At 43.8% G+C, this 13,321-nt stretch overlaps 1 protein-coding gene across 10 annotated transcripts in view; it reads right to left on the reverse strand.

Annotated features, from left to right (window-relative positions):
- obsl1b (obscurin like cytoskeletal adaptor 1b) overlaps nucleotides 1-13,321 on the reverse strand; it is a 97,600-nt gene that overhangs the window by 48,367 nt on the left and 35,912 nt on the right. The gene's annotated exons all lie outside the window — the stretch shown is intronic.

The raw sequence follows: 13,321 nt of genomic DNA on the forward strand, positions 1-13,321 counted from the left end.
TAACCATTTCTGTATGGACCTCGCTTTGTGCAATGGGACATTGTCATGCTGAAACAGGAAAGGGCCTTCCCCAAACTGTTGCCACAAAGTTGGAAGCACAGAATCATCTAGAAAGTCATTGTATGCTGTAGCGTTAAGATTTCCTTTCCCTGGAACTAAGGGGCTTAGCCCAAACCATGAAAAACAGCCCCAGAACATTATTGCTCCTCCAGCAAACATTACAGTTGGCACTACGCATTGGGGCAGGTAGCGTAATCCTGTCATCTGCCAAACCCAGATTCGTCCATCGGACTGCCAGATGGTGAAGCGTGATTCATCACTCCAGAGAACGTGTTTCCACTGCTCCAGAGTCCAATGGCGGCGATCTTTACATCACTCCAGCCGACGCTTGGCATTGCGCATGGTGATCTTAGGCTTGTGTGCAGCTGCTCGGCCATGGAAACCCATTTCTTGACGCTCCTGATGAACAGTTCTTGTGCTGACGTTGCTTCCAGAGGCAGTTCGGAACTCTGTAGTGAGTGTTGCAACCAAGGACAGACGATTTTTACACACTACGTGCTTCAGCACTCGGTGGTCCCGTTCCGTGAGCTTGTGTGGCCTACCACTTCGCAGCTAAGCTGTTGTTGCTCCTAGACATTTCCACTTCACAATAACAGTACTTACAGTTGACCCGGGCACCTCTAGCGAATTGTTGGAAAGGTGGCATCCTATGACGAAGCCACGTTGAAAGTCACTGAGCTCTTCAGTAAGGCCATTCTATTGCCGATATTTGTTTATGGAAATTGCATGGCTGTGTGCTCGATTTTATAAACCTGTCAGCAACGGGTGTGGCTGAAATAGCCGAATCCATTAATTTGAAGGGGTGTCCACATATTTCTGTATATACACTACCGTTCAAAGGTTTGAGGTCACTTAGAAATTTCCTTGTTTTCGAAACAAAAGCAATTTTTTTGTCCATGAAAATAACATCAAATTGATCAGAAATACAGTGTAGACATTGTTAATGTTGTAAATGGCTATTGTAGCTGGAAACAGCTGATTTTTTTATGGAATATCTACATGGGCGTACAGAGGCCCATTATCAGCAACCATCAGTCCTGTGTTCCAATGGCACGTTGTGTTTGCTAATCCAAGTTTATCATTTAAAAAGGCTAATTGATCATTAGAAAACAATTTTGCAATTATGTTAGCACAGCTGAAAACTGTTGTGCTGATTAAAGAAACAATAAAACGGACCTTCTTGAGACTAGCTGAGTATCTGGAGGATCAGCAATTGTGGGTTCGATTACAGGCTCAAAATGGCCAGAAACAAATAACTTTCTTCTGAAACTCGTCAGTCTATTCTTGTTTTGAGAAATGAAGGCTATTCCATGCGAGAAATTACCAAGAAAATGAAGATCTCGTACAACGCTGTGTACTACTCCCTTCACAGAACAGTGCAAACTGGCTCTAACCAGAATAGAAAGAGGAGTGGGAGGCCTCGGTGCAAACTGAGCAAGAGGACAATACATTAGAGTGTCTAGTTTGAGAAACAGACGCCTCACAGGTCCTCAACTGGCAGCTTCATTAAATAGTACCCGCAAAACACCAGTCTCAACGTCAACAGTGAAGAGGTGACTCCAGGATGCTGAACTTCTAGGCAGAGTTGCAAAGAAAAAGCCATATCTCAGACTGCCCATCTTAATCTTTTATTTTTATTGGCCAGTCTGAGATATGGCTTTAATTTAATAAAAAAAATGATTTTCTTTCGAAAACAAGGACATTTCTAAGTGACCCCAAACTTTTGAATGGTAGTGTATGTTGTATATTCACAATCAACTTTAGAAATGGCATCCTATATGTTTTCAGCTGCCTTATTTCTGAAACAATATATAATATATGGCGGCAGGTAGCTTAGTGGTTAAGAGCGTTGTGCCAGTAACCGAAAGGTCGCTGGTTCTAATCCCCGAGCCAACTAGGTGAAAAATCTGTCGATGTTCCCTTGAGCAAGGCACTTAATCCTAATTGCTCCTGTAAGTCGCTCTGGATAAGAGCGTCTGCTAAATGACAAAAAATGAAAAATGTTAAATAATATAATTAGAGGTAGAGAAAGGTAGTATAATTTTTCATTCTTGTCTACCTCCCCTACAATGTTGTCCATCAGTGATTAACACAAAGCAGGTTTGTTTCACGTCTCCAAATTATTTGTGATTAAATTCGATTAAAAAAAATTGGGGGTCATAGAATGGGACTAGTTTCTATCGATGCCGACGGTTGTTAGCTTTCCAGCGGTGTGCTGCATATCCAACTGTTGAACATCTGCGCTTGTGGTTGTTTGTGGGGGAAGGGTGGGGAGTGTGTATAAGTGTGTGTGTGTGTGTGTGTGTGTGTGTGTGTGTGTGTGTGTGTGTGTGTGTGTGTGTGTGTGTGTGTGTGTGTGTGTGTGTGTGTGTGTGTGTGTGTGTGTGTATGTGTGTGTGTGTGTGTGTGTGTGTGTGTGTGTGTGTGTGTGTGTGTGTGTGTGTGTGTGCGTGCGTGCGTGTGTGTGTGTATATGTACAGTGGGGAGAACAAGTATTTGATACACTGCCGATTTTGCAGGTTTTCCTACTTACAAAGCATGTAGAGGTCTGTAATATTTATCATAGGTACACTTCAACTGTGAGAGACGGAATCTAAAATCCAGAAAATCACATTGTATGATTTTTAAGTAATTAATTTGCATTTTATTGCATGACATAAGTATTTGATCACCTACCAACCAGTAAGAATTCCGACTCTCACAGGCCTGTTAGTTTTTCTTTAAGAAGCCCTCCTGTTCTCCACTCATTACCTGTATTAACTGCACCTGTTTGAACTCGTTACCTGTATAAAAGACACCTGTCCACACACACAATCAAACAGACTCCAACCTCTCCACAATGGCCAAGACCAGAGAGCTGTGTAAGGACATCAGGGATACAATTGTAGACCTGCACAAGGCTGGGATGGGCTACAGGACAATTGGCAAGCAGCTTGGTGAGAAGGAAACAACTGTTGGCGCAATTATTAGAAAATGGAAGAAGTTCAAGATGACGGTCAATCACCCTCGGTCTGGGGCTCCATGCAAGATCTCACCTCGTGGGGCATCAATGATCATGAGAAAGGTGAGGGATCAGCCCAGAACTACACGGCAGGACCTGGTCATTGACCTGAAGAGAGCTGGGTCCACAGTCACAAAGAAAACCATTAGTAACACACTACGCCGTCATGGATTAAAATCCTGCAGCGCACGCAAGGTCCCCCTGCTCAAGCCAGCGCATGTCCAGGCCCGTCTGGAGTTTGTCAATGACCATCTGGATGATCCAGAGGAGGAATGGGAGAAGGTCATGTGGTCTGATGAGACAAAATAGAGCTTTTTGGTCTAAACTCCACTCGCCGTGTTTGGAGGAAGAAGAAGGATGAGTACAACCCCAAGAACACCATCCCAACCGTGAAGCATGGAGGTGGAAACATCATTCTTTGGGGATGCTTTTCTGCAAAGGGGACAGGACGACTGCACCGTATTGAGGATGGGGCCATGTATCGCGAGATCTTGGCCAACAACCTCCTTCCCTCAGTAAGAGCATTGAAGATGGGTCGTGGCTGGGTCTTCCAGCATGACAACGACCCGAAACACACAGCCAGGGCAACTAAGGAGTGGCTCCGTGAGAAGCATCTCAAGGTCCTGGAGTGGCCTAGCCAGTCTCCAGACCTGAACCCAATAGAAAATCTTTGGAGGGAGCTGAAAGTCCGTATTGCCCAGCGACAGCCCCAAAACCTGAAGGATCTGGAGAAGGTCTGTATGGAGGAGTGGGCCAAAATCCCTGCTGCAGTGTGTGCAAACCTGGTCAAGACCTACAGGAAACATATGATCTCTATAATTGCAAACAAAGGTTTCTGCACCAAATATTAAGTTCTGCTTTTCTGATGTATCAAATACTTATGTCATGCAATAAAATGCAAATTAATTACTTAAAAATCATACAATGTGATTTTCTGGATTTTTTTAGATTCCATCTCTCACAGTTGAAGTGTACCTATGATAAAAATTACAGACCTCTACATGCTTTGTAAGTAGGAAAACCTGCAAAATCGGCAGTGTATCAAATACTTGTTCTCCCCACTGTATGTATCCCACATATGTTGCCATGGAGTAATAATGTTAAGGACAATACAGGATGAATCACAATAATTGTTTGCCAAAATAATCATTGCCTGCCAAAAATGTACTTTTTGTAATGACAATCCTGGCTATAGGTAACAATACTTAGCATGAACTGCCTACATTATTACGGGGGGGGTATACTTCTCCCATGGGCAAAGAAACTCAAAAGGGATGATGATATTAATTAACAATAATTTTGATCTGAATGTGCAAATTGTTCAAACAAATCCACAAGGTAGATGGATTTCTTTTATTTTTTATGATTGGACCATAAACAGATTTGGCTCATTAATCTATACGGTCCAAATAATGATGATCCACGCTTCTTTGAAAATATATATAATAATGTATCAAGCCTACAAGCAATACAAGACTCTATTATTATGGTGGGAGATTATAATACAATTTTAAATACCTCAATGGACCGTAAAGGAAATCACACTACAAACAATCACCCTCATGCACTTAAGGAAATCACGAATATCATGGATATATTGGAACTAGTGGATATATGGAGGCTTAAATATCCTGAGCTAATGAGATATTCAGTTGAAGTCAGAAGTTTACATACATTTAGGTAGGAGTCATTAAAACTCATTGTTCAACTACTACACAAATGTCTTGTTAACAAACTATAGTTTTGGCAAGTCGGTTAGGATATCTACTTTGTGCATGACACAAGTAATTTTTCCAACAATTGTTTACAGACAGATTATTTCACTTATAATTCACTGTATCACAATTCCAGTGGGTCAGAAGTTTACATACACTAAGTTGACTGTGCCATTAAACAGCTTAGAAAATTCCAGAAAATGATGTCATGGCTTTAGAAGCTTCTAATAGGCTAATTGACAACATTTGAGTCAATTGGAGGTGTAACTGTGGATGTATTTCAAGGCCTACAGTGCCTTGCAAAAGTATTCATCCCCCTTGGCGTTTTTCCTATTTTGTTGCATTTCAACCTGTAATTTAAATTGATTTTTATTTGGATTTCATGTAATGGACATACACAAAATAGTCCAAATTGGTGAAGTGAAATGAAAAAAATAACTTGTTTCAAAAAATTCTAAAAAATAAATAACGGAAAAGTGGGGCGTGCATATGTATTCACCCCCTTTGCTAAGAAGCCCCTAAATAAGATCTGGTGCAACCAATTACCTTCAGAAGTCACATAATTACTTAAATAAAGTCCACCTGTGTGCAATCTAAGTGCCACATGATCTCAGTATATATATATATATTTACACCCGTTTTGATAGGCCCCAGAGTCTGCAACACCACTAAGCAAGGGGTACCACCAAGCAAGCGGCACCATGAAGACCAAGGAGCTCTCCAAACAGGTCAGGGACAAAGTTGTGGAGAAGTACAGATCAGGGTTGGGTTATAAAAAAAGATCAGAAACTTTGAACATCCCTTGGAGCACCATTAAATCCATTATTTAAAAAATGGAAAGAATATGGCACCACAACAAACCTGCCAAGAGAGGGCCGCCCACCAAAACTCATGGACCAGGCAAGGAGGGCATTAATCAAAGAGGCAACAAAGAGACCAAAGATAACCCTGAAGGAGCTGCAAAGCTCCATAGCGGAGATTGGAGTATCTGTCCATAGGACCACTTTAAGCCGTACACTCCACAGAGCTGGGCTTTACAGAGAGCCAGAAAAAAGCCATAAGCAAACACGTTTGGTGTTCGCCAAAAGGAATGTGGGAGACTCCCCAAACATATGGAAGAAGGTACTCTGGTCAGATTAGACTAACATTTCACCTCTCAACACCTCTCAACACCCCGAGAACACCATCCCCACAGTGAAGCATGTTGGTGGCAGCATCATGCTGTGGGGATGTTTTTCATCGGTGGGGACTGGGAAACTGGTCAGAATTGAAGGAATGATGGATGGCGCTAAATACAGGGAAATTCTTGAGGGAAACCTGTTTTAGTCTTCCAGAGATTTGAGACTGGGACGGAGGTTCACCTTCCAGCAGGACAATGACCCTAAGCATACTGCTAAAGCAACACTTGAGTGGTTTAAGGGGAAACATTTAAATGTCTTGGAATGGCCTAGTCAAAGCCCAGACCTCAATCCAATTGAGAGTCTGTGGTATGACTTAAAGATTGCTGTACACCAGCGGAACCCATCCAACTTGAAGGAGCTGGAGCAGTTTTGCCTTGAAGAATGGGCAAAAATCCCAGTGGCTAGATGTGCCAAGCTTATAGAGACATACCCCAAGAGACTTGCAGCTGTAATTACTGCAAAAGGTGGCTCTACAAAGTATTGACTTTGGGTGGGTGAATAGTTATGCACGCTCAAGTTTTCTTATTTTTTGTCTTATTTCTTGTATGTTTCACAATAAAATATTGTGCATCTTCAAAGTGGTAGGCATGCTGTGTAAATCAAATGATACAAACCCCCCAAAAATCAATTTTAATTCCAGTTTGTAAGGCAACAAGATAGGAAAAATGCCAAAGGGGGTGAATACTTTCCCAAGCCACTGCACCTTCAAACTCAGTGCCTCTTTGCTTGACATCATGGGAAAATCAAAAGAAATCAGCCAAGACCTCAGAAAAAAAATTGTAGACCTCCACAAGTCTGGTTCATCCTTGTGAGCAATTTTCAAACGCCTGAAGGTACCACATTCATCTGTACAAACAATAGTACACAAGTATAAACACCATGGAACCACGCAGCCGTCATACCGCTCAGGAAGGAGATGTGTTCTGTCTCCTAGAGATGAACGTACTTTGGTGCGAAAAGTGCAAATCAATCCCAGAACAACAGCAAAGGACCTTGTGAAGATGCTGGAGGAAACAGGTACAAAAGTTTCTATATCCACAGTAAAAACGAGTCCTATATCGACATATCCTGAAAGGCTGCTCAGCAAGGAACAAGCCACTGCTCCAAAACCGCCATTAAAAAGCCAGACTATGGTTTGCAACTGCATATGTGGACAATTGTCGTACTTTTTGGAGAAATGTCCTCTGGTCTGATGAAAAAAAAAATAGAACTGTTTGGCCATAATGACCATCGTTATGTTTGGAGGAAAAAGGGGGTTGCTTGCAAGCCGAAGAACACCATCCCAACGGTGAAGCACAGGGGTGGTAGCATCATGCTGTGGGGATGCTTTGCTGCAGGAGGGACTGGTGCACTTCACAAAATAGATGGCATCATAAGGAAGGAAAATTATGTGGATATATTGAAGCAACATCTCAAGACATCAGTCAGGAAGTTAAAGCTTGGTCATAAATGATCTTCCAAATGGACAATGACCCCATGCATACTTCCAAAGTTGTTGCAAAATGGCTTAAGGACAACAAAGTCAAGGTATTGGAGAGGCCATCACAAAGCCCTGACCTCAATCCTATAGAACATTTGTGGGCAGAACTGAAAAAGCATGTGCGAGCAAGGAGGCCTACAAACATGACAGTTACACCAGCTCTGTCAGGAGGAATGGGCCAATATTCACCCAACTTATTGTGGGAAGCTTTTGGAAGGCTACCCGAAACGTTTGACCCAAGTTAAACAATTTAAAGGCAATGCTACCAAATACTAATTGAGTGTATGTAAACTTCTGACCCACTGGGAATGTGATGAAAGAAATAAAAGCGGAAATAAATAATTCTCTCTACAATTATTCAAACATTTCACATTCTTAAAATAAAGTGGTGATCCTAACTGACCTAAGACAATCATTTTACTAGGATTAAATGTCAGGAATTGTGAAAAACTGAGTTTAAATGTATTTGGCTAAGGTGTATGTAAACTTCCGACTTCAACTGTACATGGCAGAGGCTCAATTAAGCTATTCGGCTTGACTACTTTCCAATGTAATTCTCGATGGCACCAAAAGTTTAAAAAGTGTGGATAGGGGACAGAATGCGGTCGAACCATCAAATAATTGGCATATACATACATTTTACATAATTTCGACGTGGGAGAGGATATTGGAAATTTAATCAAAGCCTATTGGATAACTTTTTTTGAACTACGACAGAAGTAACATAGGTACAGCAGATCCCCTTATTGTATAGGACACTTTTAAATGTGCCTTTAGAGAACATGCAATTCAATACTCATCTTTAAAACAAAAGCAATTTAGGTCAAGAGTTCATATTAACAAAGGAAATAGAAGGACTAACAGTACTAGCTAACATTGACCTAGTTTGTTAACTTTAGCTACCTACAGATTCTTACTACAGCTATGACAACGTTTGTATTGGTAGTAGTATGAGTTGTGATTATGCCGGTTAATTGTTTATCTAGCTAGCTACCTAGCTAGCTACAGGTCTAAACAAAATACTCTACTTCGGCCGGATTATGACATGACCCATCAAATTTGCCAGGTGTGCCTGGGAGTGATTACGGCCATCTGATGTATTTCATGAAAATGTGTACATGTCTAGACAATAGTGACCCATCCACTTAGCTAGATGTGGTTATAGCATTTCCTTCACATGACCCATCAATTTAGACAAGTGTGTCGGGTAAGCGCCATCTAATAATAATAACATATTTCTAAAATATTTGTAACTGGACACTTTCTGTTTTTGATATTGTTACTGTGCAAGTAACCACTTCACTGTATCGTTTACACCTTCTGTATCCTGTGCATGTGACAAATAAACTTTTGATATAGCATGTGTTTACCACATGGCCTCACATGTGAATCCTGAAAGAGATGGGTGGGGCTAATGCTTAAGAGGGTGTGAACAATGCTGAATGGGTGTTCTCAAAAGTGGGGTTACAAGTTTATCAACTTTCAAAGCAGAATTTATTTCCCATTGTTCCTCAACTGCAGTGTATGATATACCGTTTTCTAGCTCTGAGTCTGTACTTTTATGCAATTTAAAAAACACCATTTCAAATTTTGCAACATAAGACTGAATCGAGGCGGTAGGTCATATATCCCAAAATAAAAAAATTATCTCACTACAATACATTTTAACAGAAAGTTCTGTGATAATATACAGTGGCTTGCGAAAGTATTCACCCCCCTTGGCATTTTTCCTATTTTGTTGCCTTTCAACCTGGAATTAAAATTGATTTTTTGGGGGGTTTGTATCATTTGATTTACACAACATGCCTACCACTTTGAAGATGCAAAATATTTTTTATTGTGAAACAAACAAGAAATAAGGTGAACCTCTGTCCAGGTCTCAAATCTCTGGAAGACTGAAACAGGTTTTCCTCAAGAATTTCCCTATATTTAGTGCCATCCATCATTCCTTCAATTCTGACCAGTTTCCCAGTCCCTGCAGATGAAAAACATACTCATAGCATGATGCTGCCTCCACCATGCTTCCCTGTGGGGATGATGTTCTCGGGGTGATGAGAGGTGTTGGGTTTGCGCCAGACATTTTCCTTGATGGCCAAAAAGCTCAATTTTAGTCTCATCTGACCAGAGTACCTTCTTCCGTATGTTTGGGGAGTCTCCCACATGGCTTTTGGGGAACAGCAAACGTGTTTGTTTATGTTTTTCTTTAAACAATGGCTTTTTTTCTGGCCACTCTTCCGTAAAGCCCAACTCTGTGGAGTGTACGGCTTAAAGTGGTCCTATGGACAGATACTCCAATCCCTGCTGTGGAGCTTTGCAGCTCCTTCAGGGTTATCTTTGGTCTCTTTGTTGCCTCTGATTAATGCCCTCCTTGCCTGGTCCGTGTGTTTTGGTGGGCGGCCCTCTCTTGGCAGGTTTGTTGTGGTGCCATATTCTTTCTATTTTTTAAATAATGGATTTAATGGTGCTCCGTGGGATGTTCTAAGTTTCTGATATTTTTTTATAACCCAACCCTGATCTGTACTTCTCCACAACTTTATCCCTGACCTGTTTGGAGAGCTCCTTGGTCTTCATGGTGTCGCTTGCTTGGTGGTGCCCGTTGCTTAGTGGTGTTGCAGACTCTGGGGCCTTTCAGAACAGGTGTATATATACTGAGATCATGTGACTGTCACGCCCTGGCTCTGGGGACTCTTATATGTTGAGCCAGGGTGTGTAGGGTCTATGTTTTGTGTTTTATGTTCAGTTTCTAGTTCATGTGTTTTCTATGTTGGCCGGGGTGGTTCCCAATCAGAGGCAACGTGAATCAGCTGTTGCTTGTTGTCTCTGATTGGGAACCATACTTAGGCAGCCTTTTGTGCACTTGTCATTTGTGGGATCTTGTTCCGTGTAGGTTTGTGTTTATGACCGAGGACTTCACGTTTCGTTTTGTTGTTTTGTTGCTGTGTGTAAGTACTCAATAAAAGATGTACGCATTTCACGCTGCGCCTTGGTCCAATCATTATGACGACCGTGACAGAAGATCCCACCAAAACAGGACCAAGCAGCGTGTTTCGGAGCAAACGCCGGGTAAGGAGCTGGAGAAGTTGGCGATGGCCCAGGTGGGCCAATGGTGGTCCTGGGAGGACATGTTCGCGGGCAAAGGGGCATGGGCAAAGGTTAAAGCCCTGGCGAGAGAGAAGGTACGGCGCCAACAGTGTCGTCGGACAGGCGAGAGGCACCCCAAAGAAATTTTTTTGGGGGGGCACACGGCATGGACGACGGGGCTGCTGGAGGCAGCTACAGGGCGTATCTGCAGAATAGGAGAGGAGGCCACCAGGTTACGGGGGCTTTTGGTCATGAGGGAGCAGGAGTTAGTTGGTCAGAGGGAGGAGCTACTGGAGGCGATAAGGGAGAAGGAGAGAGTAGAGGCACGGCGAGAGGAACTGAGTAGGCAGCAGAGGGAGCGGAGGTTTACGAGGAAACCCAGTCCCGCTCCTCGCACCAAGCAAGTGGTGTGTGTCACGAGTCCGGTCCGGCCCGTTCCTGATCCCCGCACTAAGTTAGTGGTGCGTGTTCCCAGTCCGGCCCGACCCGTTCCTGCTCCCCGCACTAAGTTAGTGGTGCGTGTTCCCAGTACGGCCCAACCCGTTCCTGCTCCCCGCACTAAGTTAGTGGTGCGTGTTCCCAGTACGGCCCAACCCGTTCCTGCTCCCCGCACTAAGTTAGTGGTGCGTGTTCCCAGTACGGCCCAACCCGTTCCTGCTCCCCGCACTAAGTTAGTGGTGCGTGTTCCCAGTACGGCCCAACCGTTCCTGCTCCCCGCACTAAGTTAGTGGTGCGTGTTCCCAGTCCGGCCCGGCCTGTTCCTGCCCCTCGCACCAAGCCTGTGGTGCGCGTCGCCAGCCCGGCCCGGCCTGTTCGTGTCCCTCGCACCAAGCCTGTGGTGCGCGTCGCCAGCCCGGTCCGGCCTGTTCCTGCTCCCCGCACCAAGTCAGTGATGCGCGTCGCCAGCCCGGTCCGGCCATTTCCTGCTCCCCGCACCAAGCCAGTGGTGCGCGTCGCCAGCCCGGTCCGGCCTGTTCCTGCTCCCCGCACCAAGCCTGTGGTGCGCGTCGTCAGCCCGGTCCGGCCCGTTCCTGCTCCCCGCACCAAGCCAGTGGTGCACGTCGTCAGCCCGGTCCGGCCCGTCCTGCTCCCCGCACCAAGCCAGTGGTGCGCGTCGTCAGCCCGGTCCGGACCATTCCTGCTCCCCGCACCAAGCCTGTGGTGCGCGTCGTCAGTCCGGCACAGCCCGTACCTGTTTCACCGGTGCCTGGTCAGGTACCGGTCAGCTGCTCCACACCGGAGCCTAAGCAATCCGCTCCACCGATGTCCAGTCATGTCCAGCCAGCGGGGCCAGACCAGACCAGGGGCGCTATGGGGTGGTAGTTAGAGGGTGGTGGTCACGCCCGGAGCCGGATCCGCCTCCGAGGCGGAATGCCCACCGTGAAATGCGTACATCTTTTATTGAGTACTTACACACAGCAACAAAACAACAAAACGAAACGTGAAGTCCTTGGTCATGAACACAAACCTACACGGAACAAGATCCCACAAATGACAAGTGTACAAAAGGCTGCCTAAGTATGGTTCCCAATCAGAGACAACAAGCAACAGCTGATTCACGTTGCCTCTGATTGGAAACCACCCCGGCCAACATAGAAAACACATGAACTAGAAACTGAACATAGAACACAAAACATAGACCCTACACACCCTGGCTCAACATATGAGTCCCCAGAGCCAGGGCGTGACGGCCCCTCCCCAGTAGGGTTTAGTTGGCGCGGTCGCAGTCCGCTCCTTTGGGGGGGGGGGTACTGTCACGCCCTGGCTCTGGGGACTCTTATATGTTGAGCCAGGGTGTGTAGGGTCTATGTTTTGTGTTCTATGTTCAGTTTCTAGTTCATGTGTTTTCTATGTTGGCCGGGGTGGTTTCCAATCAGAGGCAACGTGAATCAGCTGTTGCTTGTTGTCTCTGATTGGGAACCATACTTAGGCAGCCTTTTGTACACTTGTCATTTGTGGGATCTTGTTCCGTGTAGGTTTGTGTTCATGACCAAGGACTTCACGTTTCGTTTTGTTGTTTTGTTGCTGTGTGTAAGTACTCAATAAAAGATGTACGCATTTCACGCTGCGCCTTGGTCCAGTCATTACGACGATCGTGACAGTGACAGATCATGTGACACTTAGATTGCACACAGGTGGACTTTATTTAACTAATTATGTGACTTCTGAAGGTAATTGGTTGCACCAGATCTTATTTACGGGCTTCATAGCAAAGGGGATGAAAACATATGCATGCACCACTTTTCCGTTATTTATTTTGTAGAATTTTTTGAAACACGTTAATTTTTTTATTTCACTTCACCAATTTGGACTATTTTGTGTATGTCAATTACATGAAATCCAAATAAAAATCAATTTAAATTACAGGTTGTAATGCAACAAAATAGGAAAAATGCCAAGGGGATGAATACTTTTGCAAGGCACTGTATAAGATCTTGCTATCATGGAAAGGAAAATACCTGTCTATTTGTGAAAAATCACCTTGCAATCAACTTGTTTTTTAAACAATTGTTTTGTTTTTTAAATTATATGAGCAAAATATATTCCATTTTATTTGTAACGGCAAGACAGACAAAATTAAACGTGCCTATTTATATATTGGATATGAATTCGGATGGCAGACATGATTAAATATTAAAGCATTAGACCTCTCACTAAAGGCTTCAGTCATACAAAAGTTATACTTAAATCTGAACTGGTTCTCAAACAGATTAGTAAGAAATTTGAAAAAGAAATAATCTCCAAAACATGTCTATTTTTAAAACAAGCCATAGAAAGTTGGTTGCAATTTTTGTTTCATCCA

Source organism: Coregonus clupeaformis, chromosome 4 (assembly GCF_020615455.1).
Source record: "Coregonus clupeaformis isolate EN_2021a chromosome 4, ASM2061545v1, whole genome shotgun sequence".
Taxonomy (NCBI): Eukaryota; Metazoa; Chordata; class Actinopteri; order Salmoniformes; family Salmonidae; genus Coregonus; species Coregonus clupeaformis.